General features: G+C 43.9%; 1 protein-coding gene across 1 annotated transcript in view; it reads right to left on the bottom strand.

Moving 5' to 3' along the window:
- STARD13 (StAR related lipid transfer domain containing 13) overlaps positions 1 to 18,408 on the bottom strand; it is a 217,677-nt gene extending 199,269 nt beyond the window's left edge. Inside the window, exon 1 of the mRNA XM_088668228.1 lies at positions 18,270 to 18,408. The gene's annotated coding sequence lies outside the window, so the exon portion shown is untranslated. The remainder of the gene's footprint in view (positions 1 to 18,269) is intronic.
- Between the last annotated feature and the right edge of the window lie 400 nt (positions 18,409 to 18,808).

Here is an 18,808-nt window from a genome sequence, read left to right as displayed (position 1 = left end):
GCCAGTAATATCAGGGGTAGCCGACCCATGGCTCGCAAGCCATATTTGGTCCCTGAAAGGTTTTGTACTAAGTTCTATTTTTTTTAAAAAAATATTTTTATTAATTTTCCAATTAAAACCAATTATATCACATTCAATATTTCAAATTATACACATATATATATCAATCAAACCGAATGTTATGCCAAATCATCTAAATAATTTATTTTTGGGTTCCCATGCTTCAAGAAATTGGGAATTCCTCGCAACTGTCCACTGCCGTCTTATTTCTAAAGTTCAAATCGTCCTCCAAGCTCATAATATTCCAAATCTTCCCCTTACAGTCACCTAGATGTTTTCCACTTTCATCCGATTGTTCCAGCTGCTGAGATAAATGTCAAACGAAGTTTCACAGATGTTCTTTCTCCTGTGTGAGTTAATCAGTCCAGCCTCCCCATAAATCTTCTTAGTGGAGCTCCCTGTTGCGACGGAGTAGCAGCGCCATCTTAAAAGGCTCAAATCACTTTCATTTTCTCTCATAGCCATGAAGATTTACGATTTATTTATCTTTATAGAATTTACAGCTTTTTCAGGCAGGAGACCCAAACATCCAACCATGAACTCTTGGTAAATTAATGGATCTCCTTGCCCTATAGCTGAACTTAGCTTCAGGTCGCTGCTCCAATTTAAAGTGCGTCACAGCTCATAAATCCTCCGAACGCGTCCAGAACTCCTTCCGTCTGACTAGGGGGGGGCTTTTCTCATCGGCAACTTCACATCTTTAAGAAATATGCTCAGTAACAACAGCTATAAAGTTCAACTCACACAGTCTTTTGCTTCTCTTTCACTCCAAACAAGCCAGGACATCGCGTCCGGGAAGATACGAGGCAACAATATGAAGAAAAAATAAAAACTTGCTTCCCTTATCGCTCCGTCCCCATCAATCCTTCTTCCAGATGCCGTACATTCTTTGACTCCTCTCGCTCAGCAGCATAAAATTCTCAGCAGTAAACAGCGCTTCTTCCCCTCCTTCTGAAGTATGTCCATAGATTTAAGCCTAATTATCTTCTTTAACCATGGAAATCCCCGCCATGCAGATTAGCGTCCGGGAGTCCTGGCCGTCGTAAGTGCTCAGCCCAAGCTCCCCCCACTCCAAAAACAGTCGGAGTGGGTCTGGGGGCATCGCGGGCCAGCGGCCCCTCTCCGTAACCCCCGGAGAGGGTAGGGGGTTGCCATTTACTCCCCTAGCAACCGCCAAATTCCTTACGAAGGTCAGAGAGATGGAAAACAGGTCCGCCATTCCTGCAGGCGGAAACCGGAACCCCGGTTTTGTACTAAGTTCTAGGAGCATAACACTGTAAACACTGTAGGCACCTGAAGATGATATGGGTCCCCAATTGTCCATATACGTGGACTATTATTTGGATGTAGGCACCATTCCCATCTTCCATTCAAATGGTGGAGGAGCGCATATGTAGTGAGCACATTCGGAAGGTGTGAGCAGGGCTATTGGATATCAAGGACCTAGTTTGTCCTATTTGCTTCTTTTACTACTTAGACTTATCCTGATGTTTGGTGTTTCTGTCTCTAGCAACAACGTTAAGAAGCCTGGCCTAGAGGCTTTGGTCAGCCTCTGGACTGCAATGCCATTAAGCAGGATAACTAAGCAATTCTTTGTTCATTTTGAACCAGAATGTTGTCAGGAGGCAACTGTAGTTCTGACCTCCACGTGCGATCACTGATGATCCTCTCCACAATAGCTATACTCTTCTTCCACAGCCAAGGGGTAGTATCCTTCTGAATATCAGTTGCTGGAAATTGCAGGAGAGGAGAGTGCTGTTGTGCTCAGGTCCTGTTTGCGGGCTTCCCAGGGCATCTGGTTGGCACTGGGGGAACAGGATGCTAGCTTAGATAGGTCAAAGTCTTGATCTAGCAGGAGTTTGAGAATGGGGCAGGCGTTTGAGAATAAAAGGCAGTTTGGGGGTGGGGAGGAGGAAGATGCATTCAGTACTCCTTTGGGAAAGTGCTGGCCGGTGAGAAGGGGTGCTTGGCTGTTCTGATGTAAGGAGGGATGGGGCCATATTTAGAAAACCCGACTCCTTAAACCTATTTAGGCCTAGGGAGAAGTGTTTGATGGAGTTGCATTGTGGGGGGAATGGCAGAAAACAAAGAAAGGAATCCTAAAAATCCAGATGTGGATTTGTCATATCTGGATTTTTAGGATTCCTTTTTAAAATTCTTGATCCAGTATCAAGAGGATTTGTTGACTATTCTTCATGAAATGTTAGTCAGGGTGTGGGAGCTAATGGAACAAGTTCTTTTCAATGTGTAGGGCATCTAGCTTCTTCACCCCACAAATGGAAGGAGTTTCATTTCACAAAAGCATTCATGAGAAGGGACTCTTCCTTTCAGCAAGCAACCATGCTGAATACAGCCCATAATGTTCCTGAATAGCAGAGAATTTCCATCAATTAATGGAAGAGCAGCACAAGATCTTTTCACCCCATGAAAGGAGAAATCTGGAAGGCTTAATGAAAGAAAATGTCTAAAATGATGTTTTGCATAATCTCAATTATATGCTAGACCTTTCACGTTTACAGTAAAGACCATAATCTCATAAACCAAATATTCATATGCAGACAACCTTCCATTTAAATGAGCCAACTTGATGTACCTTGCATGAACACATTTGTTATAATAATTGTGAGCTAAACTCTAAAATCTTCACTCAGGCAAAATGACTGTTAGGCAAGATTTCAATCTCTTTTTACGCCATTTATGTGTCTGATTTAATAACCTGAATAATCTTTAATTTTGACCATTTTGTTTCCACCAGCCTACTTCATGATTTCTTTTATCTCTATAAGTAGGTGAAGGTTAATCATGGAAAAATAATATTAATTAACGGTAAACCTTGGAGATGATTTCTGATTACATCAATATAGAGTAGTACCCAAATCAAGAAGTGGCTAAGTGGCTTATGCTGTCGCTTGATGATTAAATGTCCATTTCTCAGAGACCAAATTGAAGTTGAGGAGAGGCAGAATTAAAAATACTTTTGCTTTTGTTTTTAAAGCAGTATTGGGAAGGTGCAATTGGAAGCAGAGAAGTGATGTGCTTGACCACTTCTCACACCTTCTATGTCTTGCTTCTTTTAAATTGCAGTACCAGGCAGACCCCCACCTCCCCCAGCCCATTTTATTTCTACCAAGTGCAGGTGGCGCTGTGGGTTAAACCACTGAGCCTAGGGCTTGCCGATCAGAAGGTCAGCGGTTCGAATCCCCGCGACGGAGTGAATTCCCGTTGCTCGGTCCCAGCTCCTGCCAACCTAGCAGTTCGAAAGCATGTCAAAGTACAAGTAGATATGTAAATAGGTACCGCTCTGGCGGGAAGGTAAACGGTGTTTCCGTGTGCTGCTCTGGTTCGCCAGAAGCAGCTTTATCATGCTGGCCACATGACCTGGAAGCTGTACGCTGGCTCTCCTCGGCCAATAATGCGAGATGAGCTCGCAACCCCAGAGTCGGTCACGACTGGGCCTAATGGTCAGGGGTCCCTTTACCTTTATCAGGCAGACCCCCACCTCCCCCGGCCCATTTTATTTCTACCAAGCATCCCTGGTTGCAAAGCAACCTCAGACACTTGTAACATGCCTACTGGTGGTAATCTCAGCATGATAGTGAATGATTATTTTTTTTCCGTACTTCAAGTTGAAGTTCCAATTCCAGAATAAAAATTAAAAAAACGAACTCTCATGTAATTCAGCCTTACTGTAGTGATACACAAAAACCTGCTCTGTGGTTAGCCAGCATAAAGATGGTGAAGCATGGTAAAACAAGGGCCAGTCCTACTTTTTAACCCATCCTACCAGCTACTGATTTAAGCAATAGACAGACATGGGACAACTCACGTGAAAATTCCTCTATCCAGGACCAGACCTACAATGAGGCAGAGGCAGCTGCCTCAGGTGGCAGCTGCGGAGAGGTAGGGAGTGGACAGAGCTAGGAGTCCCACATGGCCTTCCCAGCATCCCTTACACTAGCCTGCTGCCCTCAGTTACAGTGAAAGTCACTGCCTTTCACCATTATTGGAGTAAGATTCAACAGTCCAGTTGGCTTCTGTATGTGCCTTGGGGGAGGATGCCATATTGTTCTTCGCCTCAGGCAGCAAAATGTATTGAGCCAGCTCTGCTTCTTGCAATACCGTAATGTTCAGGTGCAGGATCAGGACAACATGGGGCATCTTTGTTGGTCCCAGGCACTCCACCTTCCCCATCTGTGACTGGAAGACCAAGGGAAAGTGTGTGTGCACTCCATACATTTAAAGGAAATAATAATAATAATAATAATAATAATAATAATAATAATAATAATACGACTTGCCTCTCACAGAGCTGCAATTCCAGTCACCCTTAACAGACTACAGTTCCCATGATTCTTTGGGGGGAATCATGTGCTTTAATTGGGCCTTGAATTTATGTGTATCTGCCCTTTGTCTCTTTACTAAGCTGGGGGGAAATGTTATTAGAAATCCTTAACAGCCTGGGAGCCTTCTGCTATTAACAGATCCCTACGCTCTGTGTTTACACTGTTTAGTTAACCTTTCCCCAATCTCTCAGACAATCAGGTCTGAATTCTAATGCAAAATATTCATGCTGGAACCTGATTATAACCCTGAGCTAAAATCCCAAGTGGCATCAGTCTATGGTATCTGAAAGTATTTGCCAGAAACATGTCAGGACTCCCGCACAGTACAAATCGCCCCATAAATTCTGCACTTACACAATATTAATGACTTCATCGTAAAAGCATGTGTTAAGGATCAAGCAAGTGGAAACACTCAGTAAATACACCGAATGTTTTACATTGTTACTGGTGGGTGTTCCTTCTGTCTCTTCAACAAGTGTCTCAGGATTAATGCAAGGGCAAGAAGTGTCAGGCAAATTATAACTCTGCAAGTTATTTACGGAACAGAAATCCACTCTCCAATTTCCATTCATGAAGTAATTCCATACCACGGAACTATCAGACCAAGCTGGCATAAGTGCAGATGTTATTGTTCCATGATATACAAGGTCCATATAAATGAGAGAAAATCATTTTCCAGTTGCATATATTCATTCAAATTGCCTGTTGTTTGTGAGCAATAAAGTAGCACAAAGCAGAAAATATGCTGCACTAGATGTTTTCCTTCTGACGGGTTTCTGAGGTCTACACATGCTCCAAAGCTCTTTCTCTGGCCATCATTTGCACACTTAACTTCACATGAACACCCAGAGAAGTCAAAGGGATTTGTCCCTGAAAATTTTTGTTCTGCTTGTACACCTGGTTGGCTGTAGTAGTGGGAAATGGAATGTGGCCTCATCTTACATTTTTAGGGAAAACAAATGTTCCTAAATGTATTTTCTTTCAAATAAGCATGATGGATAATTGATTTCAGTGGACTGCGCTGCTAACTTCAGTCCCTGACCCATTTTAGTCAGAAATATATCATCCATTTATTTCAATAGAATGCTTTCAGTCAGTGGAATTAAAGGGAACTCATTCCAAGCAAGCATGTATAGGATCGCGATAGACTATTACACATCCTCATGACATCAATCCTTTGAGCATTATCTTTGTACAATCCCCATAGAGGCTGTGCAGGCAAAACAGCTTGACAGACTGACCCACGGGTTTTTAACTAGCTGGTTCATCATCAAATATCCTTTGATATCCGTCAACTACAGGTACTTCATGATAAATTGAATAATTTGGTAATGTATTTAAAGTAAGTAAAATGCTGCATTACAATAAATGAGAAATCTGCTAATCCTGTTAGGGGCTAAAGGCAAGGAAAATATTCCTGCATAACTTCCATACACACACAAGTTAGATTTGCTCACCCCAAATGCTGACTCCATTTTGTCAACTTTGACTAATGCTCTGTCTGTGACTAATTGCATCTTGCCCTACTTTTAAATCTAATTTCATCTACTCTCTGAGCCATTTCCAAAGCTCTAACAAAAGAGAGGAATGTTAATGAAACACAATAGTCTACAAATGTATAAATCTGCAATCATGTGTATATCCCATTATTTTACTGATGTATTTTAGATTTTATCATCTCGGTACATTGCCATCTGTAATAAAACACATTATGGGGAGACGAAAGGGGTAGGGTTATACAGTACAAGGCTTTTATCTATGTTTTTTATGTTCTTTATTTCAGTACAAAGCAAAATAATCATATCTGAGCCCCCAGCATAGCCCCTAGCGGAATTTTCAAATGGCTGATACGAATTATGAGCTGTTCAGTTTACATCTAAGCTGAAATAGGTTTCCTTCCAAAAATTCTCAGAAGAGAGCTGCCGGACCTTAAAGACTAAGGGTGCAATCCAGCCCCTTGATCTGCTTGCTGGGTAGAGGCCATCCCATAGCAGTTCTGCCAGCCTCAGCCTTGGCTGGCACAAAGCCTTCCATTCCACCCATCCAATGTGCAGGTGGGTGGAAGTACAGCCGGTAGGCATTCCAGGAGTGGGAGGGGCAGGGGCTGAGCTACCCCAGGATCCACTAGATTCCAAGCCAGCCCCACAGCTTTCACTTGATGGCATCAGGCTCTATCCAGGCTGATTGCTATGCCAGCTGACATAGCCCGGTTCAGGCTTTCCTTCTCACTTTCCCCCCTGGACAGGATGAATGACAGCTATGCCACTCTGCCCAACCTTGCTGCTGTCTGGCCAGGGTTTAGATTACTCTGGCCAGCTGCCCACAACACTCTTTTGACCTTTTTGTTGTAAAAGAACTAGCACCCTCTAGAGATTCTAAAATAAAATAAAAATTATTTGTCAATTAAAATGTGATGATATCCTCCATAGGCTTTTAAGTTTAGATCCATCTGCACCATCCAGTATATAGCCTCTTAATTTCTCGTGTCATCTAGGTGGGGACAGGTTTCTGCCAAAGAAACTGGGGAGCTGGGTTTGAGAACGGATGCTGTTAGGAATGGCTGTGCTGGGACTCATAAGTCTAAGCAAATTTTAGACGGCTCTTTGTATGCACAGAGTATAACAACACAAGCAGAGCCCTGCTGGATCAGACCAAAGACCCATCTAGCCCAGCATCTTGTTTTCACATCATGATTCCTAGCAAGTGGTATTCAGAAGCATACTGCCTCTGACACTGGAGATAGAACATAGCCAAATTGGCTAGTGCCATTGATAAGCTTATTCTCCATGGAGATGCCTAATACTCTTCTAAAGTCTCCAGGGTGGTGGCCATCACTGGGTCTTGTGGCAACGAGTTCCATGTGCTCCATCTGAAGAAGTGCTTTCCTTTGTCCTGACCTTCCAACATTCAGCTTCATTGCATGGCTCTGGGATTCTACTATTATGCAAGGGTGATCCCCGTTACCGCTTCCATGTTTGCACAATTCACACCGGTTTCTCCAGACTTCTGTTACTTGCTAAAAACAGGATTCTGAGGAAAACTTATTTTGTTTACTTAGGATGCAATATAATGGGTCATTTTTTTAAAAAAAATGACAAGAAGCCAGTGCGAAAGTTAATTTACAAAACACAAAGCCAAACAGCTGCTCTGATAACTCATTTTCTGCCCTGTTCAGGGGTGCACTTAATTTTGAGTGTTATTGGGTGTTTAACCAGGCCTACGTCAGTGTAACAGCACATTCTGCCAGCTGTTAGAAATGTTTGGCGATGGTGCAAGTCTGATCTGGCAAGTCAACATGGGCAGCTGACGAGGATGAAAAATGACAGTTATGTGAAAAAGAGAATGATATCCATATGGCACCAGTATTATGCTAATACTTTAGATCTGAGGCATTATTTGGTTAGGCTTAATTTGAATGCTCCACATTTACAGACAATTTAATTATTGTGTAATTTTATACCCAATTAAGTTTTGATCTTCCATATTGTACTAACTGTAGGCTTCCCATTCAGCAGGAATGGATATATGAACAAAGCTGGCTGAGCAATGAGCATAGGCTTGCGGCCTGTCATTGCTATCGGTAAACTATTCTGCATGCTTTATTTGCACATTTTACTGTGTGGTCTATGTTTTTACACTGTTGAAGCTCCAAAAGAACTCTTTCACAGATGCTAGGTTCTTAGCCCCTCTCTTTGAAGGAAGATTATACAATGGATTTGCTAATATACCTAAACACAGAACCATAGCAACTTGCCTCTTTGTGTCAATTACAGGTTGAATCCATGTGGTGTCCCTTCGCTTATTTGATCCAGCAGTACAGGGTTTAAGGACTCAGCTACATTAGTTTTTTATTTAAAGCAGGCATCCCCAAACTGCGGCCCTCCAGATGTTTTGGCCTACAACTCCCATGATCCCTAGCTAACAGGACCAGTGATCAGGGAAGATGGGAATTGTAGTCCAAAACATCTGGAGGGTTCAGGTTTGGGGGTGCCTGATTTAAAGTGTTTTAAATGTGTTATAACACTGTGACACCAGATGGCGCTGTAGCGTTCAATCCTTCGGCAACGTGATTTCCCATTATGAGCTTTACAACGTGTTTTCCTGAAACACTTTTTTGATGTGTCTAGATCCAGCCCAGGCCAATTTTCAGTGATTCCTATGCCCCACTCCTGCCATCCAACATCCTCCTAAATCCGGAGGACCTTTTGGAATTGTAGGATTGTGTTCTCATTCCCCTGACAAAAAGCCAAGGGTCTGACTCAGTGACTGTCTATGCACCAGAGCCCTTTTTCATCCAGAACTCACCGGAACTCAGTTCTGGCACCTCTCAGGTGGGCACCATTGCCATTCTAAGAGGATGAAGATGTTTAGTGTGAGTTCTGGCACCTCCCCCCCCCCCAAAATAGCACTGCTACACATTATACATTTCAAGCACGTTATGTCCCCCCAAAATCCCAGGAACTGTAGTTTGCTACTGGTGCTGTGAATTGTAGTTCTGTGAGGGGTAAACCACAGTTTCCAGGATGCTTTGGGAGAAGACAAGTGCTTTCAATGTCTGGTGCATAAGAAGCCACAATCTAGCAGCTTCTTGTGTTCCTATTATAACTGAAACAATCACAGAATTGCTTCTATGTTTATTCCTGCCTGTCCTTCACTCCTCTTCCTCTGTTTTAGAGACCTGCCCTCTTATACTATGCTATGTAAAGCACCCTGCACATTGATTCAACAACAACAACAACACAAACTAATACAATAGCAATGGAAGGACAATGTCAGAATTAAGCACCATCTTTAAAAAACCTCAAAGCAAATCTCAAAATCTCAAAGCAAAGTAAAAACTGCGCGTAAGACTAACTCTTTATAAAAAGGGTTTTGCCGTACTGTGGAAAGCTACAAGGTGGAAGCAAGGGCCAGGGGGAGCTTCCCTTTGACTCTGGACTCCAATCAAATGTACTGGGTCAATAGGACACACAACAGCGGCATCCTTTGATGACCTTAATGAGCAGACAGACTCTAATGGGAGGATGTATTCCAGGCTATCCAGGTCCCAAAACATAAATGGATTTAAAGGTCAGCCACAGTACTTTGAACTGGGCTCGGAAACGAATCAGCTGTTTTCAGCAAGGGAGTTGCATACTTCAGATAAGCAGTGCCAGTTAACAACTTGGCTGCAGCATTCTGGACCAATTAAAGTTCCCAGACATTTTTCAAAGGCACCCATACATACAACACATTCCAGAAATCTAGACATGATATAAGTAATTAGTGATGTTCCACCTCTGTATTTCGCTTCAGGCATTATTATCCTTAGATAGGGCAGGTAAAATCTAGTCAGTGTCCCTGGTTCTTAAGCTGAATTGGGCCACTGATGACATTTTTTTTTTATGTATTTCATGGCATAAAAGTTTAGGTGCAGCCTTCTTTCCTCGGGTGCATGGCTGTGCAAATGAACTCCCCTAAGAATTCTGGGGCGTTTCCTCCTTTCTGCCTCTCTCCCAAAGGGGTTCATCCCTAATATTCCATCGTGTAATAATCCTCCCTTATCTCTGCAGTACTGAAGGATGATATCACTGCTAAGAGTTCAGCTGTCTAGGCAGCCAGCACATTCCTTCCTGGTATGCTCCGGGATGAAAAGTCAATGTCAATGTCTGTGTGTGTACTGAGGTGGGGGAGGCATAGCCTTGGTTACAACACCTGTCAGCATGGCGATAGCATGATGCATTTTTCAATGTCCTAACCTGTAGAGGCAAGGAAGACCGAGAGCAGCCCAGGAGACGGATTGCCGCAGGGGTGTCAGGAGCTGCTGGGACGAGAAAGGAGCAGCTATGTCCACTCCAAACACATTGGGTAAGCTGCCAAATATTTTAAAAATCACTCCATCTGGCAGAAAGCCACAGTATTTTGGCTGTAGTGTGGGATGTTCTAAAGCCCTTTAGCTTTGACATCTCAGTTTGCTGCTGCCATTGTTGGCTTTCAGATGAACATGAGATGCTATATCTTCCCAGGGGTGGGGAAACTTCTTCAGCCCAATGCTGAAGGCTGAGCAACCTTCTGAGGGGAAGATGCCAGAGGCAAAAGCAAACAGAAATGCAAATGTGGGTTTTATTTATTTATTTATCACATTTAAAGACCACCTTAATCTTCCAAGAATCTTGAGGTGGTGTACATCAGTGCCGGGTTACCAAAAAGGCAGAGTAGGCACTGGCCTAAGGTCTCCACGCCTTTTAGAGGCCCCACAACAATGGATTGTGTAATAAAATTGGTTTATTAAAATGGTTGGTTGGTAACATGAAAACCGTATTAGGAGAAAATTTGTGAGGGCCCCCCTCCCCATGATTTTGATGGTTAGAACCCTCCACAGGGTTTAATTCTGTATACATGGTTTCATCCTCACAACAATCCTGTGAGGTAGGTTAGGCTAAGAGATGGTGACTGGCTCAAGGTCATCCAGTGAGCTTTGTGGTTGGGTGGGGATTCAAACCCTGGTCTCCTAGGTCCTAGCCCAACACTCTAACCATTACGCCACAATGGCTCATTTCCAAGTAGGCCAATTTATTCACACTTACGGTACATACCGCTCTCTTGTCTCCATCCAGGAAAGCCAGAAGCTTGATCAGAGTTCAAGAGCACACTCCAGCCAGACAAAAACCCTTAAGGGTGTGAAGCAAGGCTGGTGAGGGGTATGGGTGTGTATCCTGGGGGAGAGTCCTGAGAGGCCTACATTTAACCCTGTTGGTCTGAGGTTCCCTACCCCAGCTAAGCATGATGCTAGAGGGACACACCTGGACCTTTCCTACTGTCCTGCTGCCCTTCCTTGTAGCATGTCATAGAAATGAAATGATAGTGGTTCCTCAAGCAGACATTTCCACCTCAGCTTCGCAAAGGGCAGATATAGAACCTTCAGATGTTATGGAACTCTGAGGCAAGGGAGGGGAGACAAGGAGCCATGTCTCTTGGGAGAGGGGTGGAAATGTAGAAAGTTGAGGTGTGAATTCTGGAACGGCTGAATTCCCTAACCCTAAACTATCAGGGCTTTCCCTTTTAGTCACAGCTGCACTTTACACAAGTGCATATGCTAATAGAATGACACTTGGAGATTGAAGGGGAGGATGGACAAACAAGATGTGAGGACAAGCAGCAGCCTGGAGCCCAGGACGAAGTAGAAAAAGCTGGTGTGTCCTACTTTCTGGCTACAAGTCAAGGAAGGGCCCATTGGAATGCAAAGCATGGACTTCAGAAGTAGTGGGGAAAAGCTAGGAGTGGAACACATTAGAGTGGGAAGGGCAGTGGCAGAGCAGCTACTTTCTATGCAGAAAGTCCCAGGTTCTCTGCCAGCTTCAGGTAGGTGTAAGAAGAATGGCTGCCAATCTGTGTGGGCAATATAGAGCTAGATGGGCCAGTGATTCGACTTAGTATATAGTGACTCCCTATGTTCCTATAAGTGAAGTGGGGTCACTTTTCTTCCTGTAGATAGGAGAGAACCTTCACACTGGATTCTCTCAGATTTCCAACATATGCTGGACCATTCTGGAGGACCTGTTTATTGATGTATTTTCACAAAGTTTGCATGGAGGTTATAGGGTGTCCACTGCTCATTGAGCATGCATTCCTATTTGTTATACAAAGGTTATACAATGTTGCATCAAATGATGTTTAGCTCACACTCTCCAGTGAATATCCTGTCACTTTCCTTACGGCAAAAAGCTGCTTTGGGTGGTGTGTGTGTGTGTGTGTGTGTGTGTGTGTGTGTGGAGATTTTTTGTGCAGCACTGCAAGACAACCAAATTCACTTAATTGCACATACTAAATTTGCCAGTATATGATTGAATCTTACCCAGAAATGGGTGAGTGAAAGCAGCCACTATGTTACAGGAAAGGTCAGGCAAATAAATGCTCAGTAACTTTCCCATTCAATGGTTGATATCACTTCACAATGTCCATAGACTATAGCTGTTTGCACTCTTCCACTGACTCTCCACCCAGTGGACTTCCACTGCTGGTTTGGGAGGTGGTATACACACAATGTTAGCCACAATCCACAATCCATATCTATCCTGTTTTTTCTTATGAAATAATACATTTTGATGGGCTTTCCCCCAAACCGGCTTCACTCCAAATTGAGAAAAACAACACAGCTGCTAATTTAAGTGGTTACAACAATAGATTCCAGGTAATTATGACTGGATTAAAATTCCAAATGTAACCATCATACTAATCAATTTGTGTACTGCTTTTGTATTCAGGAAGACCATCTTCTTGATCAGATTGGAAGACAAAGATTGCTCTGCTCTTTCTTTGCTGCAGTATGCATCAGCATGTTTCAGCTTGCTCTTTCAATCCAATTATCAATTAGAACAACTGGCGAGCAGTGTGAATGCTGTGCTAATGGCTGCAATGTTATTTATAAACAGTTAAAGGCAGAGAAGTGCCATTTGAATTCCAGTGTGAGCTATATGCAGACGCAGAGGTCCCTAATGCACAATTTGTGGGCTGCAAAATAGAGGCCATTATTCTTAGGCTGCTGTTTGATTTGTCATGACAGAAGGAAATAGTATTCTGCCAAGCGTTCTCCACGACTGGTTAATTTAAATGGCATCTTAAATCCTACAGAGATGCAAGAGGATTTGATATTATTCTCTTTTACATGTGTTTAGTGGCAGCAGGTATGCTTGGCATTGCACAGGGTGTTCAATTTCTTTAGTTCGCTGTGACCGTCCTGCAATCCAGGCTGGCGCAAAGAGAAAGGATTTTTTTACTGATTTAATGGAGATTGCTTTTATATCCCAGCCTTCCTCCAGATCAGAGCACAGGACATCTTGCAACAGCAATGTGCAATACAAAACAAAATTGTGCATTCATTGTAAAAATTGCAGCACTTGAGTCTCTACTGTAACTAGCATCATCATCATGGCAAATAAATATGTGTTCACCTATCATCCATGGATAGCTAATGTGGAAGATTTCCATTTCATTTCGCTGCGAGTTCCATAAACAGGGCACTACCACTAAGAATGCTCTGTCTTTGCCCATCACACTAACCAGTGAAACCATGAGCAACAACTCTCCAGAAGATCTTAAGGCTCTGGGTGGCAGGTATTAGGAAAGGTGTCATCTTGGCTCCAGATAGTTTAGGATACAGAGAGGTCCCAAACGGTCAATACAGTCAGTGGACACAAGTTGTAGTCCAATGACATCTGGAGGGCCATAGATTCCCCACCCCTGCTATAACCCAGGGGCAACCCAGTCGGATGGGTGGGGTACAAGTAATAACTTAACAACAACAATTATTCATTATTTGCATTTCTCCTCCCCCCCCCTTTTCTTGCTAGTGTTGTTTTTGATGAATTCTGACTAAATGGATTCCTATAAGTTATGTGAACATAGCCTGTTCTTCAAACAATTAACCTTTTTCAGTAATTCAAAGAATATGTGTGGTTCAGGATACAAACTGGCACCCTCAGCATTTCTCTCTCTACTCCCAGCATTCCTGCGTTGAGCAAGAAGGTCTGAAGGGAGATTCCTCACACATTTGGAAGGATGTGCAGAGAATTTTCCTCCCAACCGGGAAGTCAATGCAGGCTTCTAGCATCTTCAGCTGAAGTGTGAATAATTTGGCCTTCAAGCATGAAGACACCAAGAAAAAGAGTTTCACACAACTTACAAAGAACAGGGTGAAGGGAAAACATTCATTACAGACAGCATAAACATAGGTTTTTAATATTGCATATGAGAAAATTAACAGCATAAATATTCATATAAGCACTCATATATCTAACTTAACTAATCACATATTCTTCCCCTATTTATCACCCCCATTTCTTTCCTCTGTAGTCTTTCTTGTGTCAGTTTCTACATTTAAGCCCCTCATGGCAGAGATCTGTGCCCTCATAATTTGTAAAGTAGTTCCATGTGCATAAAAAGGTAAAGGGCCCCCTGATTGTTAACTGCAGTCGTGGACGACTCTGGGGTTGTGGCGCTCATCTCGCTTTACTGTCCGAGGGAGCCGGCGTTTGTCCGCAGACAGCTTCTGGGTCATGTGGGCAGCGTGACTAAGCCGCTTCTGCCGAACCAGAGCAGTGCACGGAAACGCCGTTTACCTTCCCGCTGGAGCGATACCTATTTATCTACTTGCACTTTGACGTGCTTTCGAACTGCTAGGTGGGCAGGAGCTGGGACCAAGCAACAGGATCTCACCCCGTCGCCGGGATTCGAACCGCCAGCCTTCTGATCAGCAAGCCCTAGGCTCTGTGGTTTAGACCACAGTGCCACCCGCCACCCCACTCCATGTGGATAGATGGCATTATTAACACAGTAAAAATGGTTGGAAGGGCAACAGCAGAGCTCATTCAGTTTGTAACTCCTGGGTTTATCTTGCTGTCGGTAGGCCTGTGTACACACACACACACACACACACACACACACACACACACACTCTGCATCCAGTGCTCTCCCGCTTCTAGTTGGGGAAATGGTGTACACACAACATCAGCTACAATCAGGGCAGGGTGAGGCCACTGCCTCTGGAGGCGGAAGCCTCCAAGGCAGCACCCCTGTAGGCACCCTGCTTGCCGTGGAAGCAGCAGAGAAGCAGCGCCAGGATCTCACTTGAAACCCGTGCCAGTGCTGATACCACATCTCTGTCGCTGGTGGTGGCAGTGAAGCAGCAGGAGGCAGCAACTGTGGCAGCAGGGCGGTATTTCCTGTTTCGCCTCAGGAGGCAAAACAGGACTTGCCAACCCTGGCCACCATCCATACGTATCCTGTCTCTATCTTGCCACTTCTTATGAAACGACTGTGTTTTGATGTGTCTTGCCCCAAACCAGCTTCAATCCAAGTTGAGAAAAAGAATGAACCTGGTTGCATTTTAAGCCAGAGATGTGTACACAGCCTAAGTCAGTGATGGCGAACCTATGACACGCGTGTCAGATGTGACACTGCTGACACGTGCCCCATCAGCCCATTCACGCGGTTGTTGTTGTTTCCCCTCCCCCTTTTGTTCTCCCGCTCCTCCTACGGCTTGTCTCCGCTCTTACAGCTTGTCTCCACTGTTACAACCTGAATCCTTTCTTGTTGTTGTTGTTGCTGGTAGCCAGAGATTGGTTTTTTAACCCTTTCTGTGCTGTTTTTTCTGGCGCTTTGGCGGACGATGATTGGGTGTAACAGCGTTCATTTTTAACCCGCTCTGTGCTGGGTTTTTTTGGTGCTTTGGCAGACTATGTCGGTGCTGCGTGTTAGTTCCAGCAAAGATATTATTCATCATTTATTTATTTCCCCCCCAAAAGCGCAGCAGCTTTGGGGTATCCCCCCCCAAAAGCAAAGCAACTTTTGCACCACCCCAAAAAAAACCTCCAAAACTTTGGTCAGCAGCTCACCCCAAAAAGCTCAACTCTGGGCACTTTGTGATAAATGAGGGGTTTTTGGTTTGGTTTGGTTAAATAATTAGTTTTCGGTTTATTAAATACAGTTATATATTACAATTATACATTTTTTAAATTTAAACTATTAATATCACGGAATTATGGTTTTTTTCTCGAAGTGACACACCACCTGAGTTATGCTCGTTTTTTTGGCGAATTTTGACACACCAAGCTCAAAAGGTTGCCCATCACTGGCCTAAGTCAACAACCAAGGGGTGGTGATAGAGGAGGAGGTGTTGAATAGCAACCATGGAAGGTGGTATGATCTCATACCCTCCAACATTTCTCTGATGAAAATAGGTACATCTCATTCCATAATGATCATTTTACTATTTATACCCCACACATCTTACTGGGTTGCCCCAGTCACTCTGGGCAGCTTCCCAGATAATAAAACTTTAAACACTTGAAAAAAACCTCCCCTATATAGGATTGCCTTCAGACAGCTCGGGGGTAGGATAACTCCCTACCCTCCAACAAAAATAGGGACATACTAAGGAAAAGTGGGACATTCTGGGATCAAATCAGAAACTGGGACGGTTTCTCTAAAGCAGGGACATCCCTGGAAAATAGAGACACTTGGAGAGTCTGTGATCTTTACTGAGGTAACATGTCCACTGGCATCCCCAAACTGCAGCCCTCCAGATGTTTTGGCCTACAACTCCCATGATCCCTAGCTAAGAGGACCAGTGGTCAGGGATGATGGGAATTGTAGTCCAAAACATCTGGAGGGCCGAAGTTTGGGGATGCCTGATGTACTCTGATACTCTCTCTAGCTGTGAGGGAATTTTGTTGTGGAAGTTGAATCTAGCCCTGCTCTCAACAAGCCCTGTCAAAAAGGCAAAAGCCTCTCTTGTTGATTTCTGCTCCGGTTGTATACTGTTTTGTTCAGTTTGTTCAGTAAACTTTCACCTGGATTTTCTCTCTAGACTACGCAGGGCCGGCCCTACGGCCAGGCTAGGTGGCGCAGGACGCCAGGGTGCCCGCCCGCCACAGAGCTGCGCCTGCCCACCCGCCGCGGAGCTGCGCCCCTGGCAGCCGCGCTGTGTGCTGCGCCTGACCGCCAGCCCGACTGCGCAGCTCCACCCCGCCCGCCGCACTGGGAAGCGGGGCAGGGCGGGGGCGCCGGAGGGATCAGTCGCACCACAGTGCCAGGGCACCAAATATACTTAAGACGGCCCTGAGACTACATGTGTTTTATTCACATGTCTCCGCTAACAATCCTGTTGGCATCCGTCTGTCTTGAGAGATGATGCAGTGCGCCTCAGGAGTGAAGTCAAACAGCTGGAGAATCACAGTGCCTGCTGCCTCCCATGTTGTTGTTTTGCTGTGATAGCAGCACTGATTTCCCCCAAAAAACGGGAGAGTTGACAGCTATGCTCTAATACCCCATCTCTTACTAGCAATAGTTAACAATGATGATGATGATGATGATGAATGGATGTTTCTCACAGTGAAAACTGCCAAACGTGCATCCTATATCATCATCATCATCATCATCATCATCATCATCATCATCATCATTGTTAAATTGCTCAATCTTCACCCTGAGATCTCAGGGAGGGTTACAGCACTTTAAAATACAACATTAAAAGGAGAAGGCCGTGTGTGTGTGTGTGTGTGTGTGGTGTGTGTGCACGCACATTAGCATTTCTTGTGCAAGTGGGCAATGAAGGTACAAACTACTATCTGTGAAGGCTAATCCTGTGGATTTGCTTATACAAAAACAGGAACTACTTCAGACTTTTCATGAACCAAAAGATAGGAGTGAGGGTGTGTGTGTGGAGGGGAAAGATGATGAGTCATTTTTCAATGTTTTCAACAACATGGACAATTCTTCCTGCAATGCAACAAGGTATTGGTTCATTTTTGTATCCTTATTAATACAGGATCCATTATGAAATGTGATGAGCCATAATGTTTCAAGCTGATTTATAGAATTACTATTACCTTGCTTCCCAATACCAGATAGCAAACCCACCTACCTACCTACCTACCTACACACACACACACACATCTTCACCATTCTCAAGGTCATATTAAAACAGAGATTGCTCTAAATTCATATATTGATACAACACCCCACCCCACCCCAAATTGTCATCATGACAAACACAAGATGTTGACATTCATTTGCCAGAAAACCTCTTTGGGATTCTTCTTCAGCCTGGCTACCTCTTTACAGAAACCTATTTTAAAGTGACACAGATGAACCGAGACCATTTCAGTGTAGACCAACTGCATTTGTTCAAGGGGCAAGAATGGAGGGCGGAGAGTGAATACACTCCCTTATCCATGAACACAACGATTATTTACCACAGATGAGATGACAGAGCTAACAAAGATGGTTTTCGCAGGCAATTTAGTTTCCATCCATTTGGTAGGCACACATCTTTCAAACAGCAAAAAGTTTCCTATTAAGCTCTGAGGAAACAGGAAAACTTCATACCTGACAAGCGACACCTTCAGGATCCTTCTTTAAAACACAACAATCTTGTCAGAAGTTTTGTTTCTTTGCAGCCAGATGGCCCCTGCTGCAGACACTCCTCTGCAGACACTCCTATTCTGGATGCTGGCTTGGCAGGGACAAGGAGCCAGCCCCTTCCTGCAGATTGCACCAACGAAGAGAAAACCAGGGAGGCACATGTCACTATCAGCACATGCCCTTTGTGACTCAATTAACCTTGACATTTGTGTTCTGAAAAACATGCAATGTGGGAAGCCCTACGCACTATATTGCCCAGTCAAGCAATGGATAACAAAAAACAGTCAAGAGATAGCAATATAGGACTTTCAAAAAAAGATGTCCTTTCAAACAACCTAGTATGTTTCCAGACTAGAGCTTATCGTGGAATTGGTGCAACTCAAGCATGGAAGTTTTTTTATACTGTCCACATGATATCATTGCCATCAAAATCCCATTCTGTATTTTTGTTACACTTAACCTGGATTTTCCTATACTGCAGGAAAATCCCCTACTGTGCCATT

This window comes from Zootoca vivipara, chromosome 4 (assembly GCF_965207765.1).
Source record: "Zootoca vivipara chromosome 4, rZooViv2.hap1.1, whole genome shotgun sequence".
NCBI classification, from domain to species: domain Eukaryota; kingdom Metazoa; phylum Chordata; class Lepidosauria; order Squamata; family Lacertidae; genus Zootoca; species Zootoca vivipara.
The sequence above is the reverse complement of the archived record's forward strand: the minus strand, read 5'-3'. Positions and strand labels throughout refer to the sequence as shown.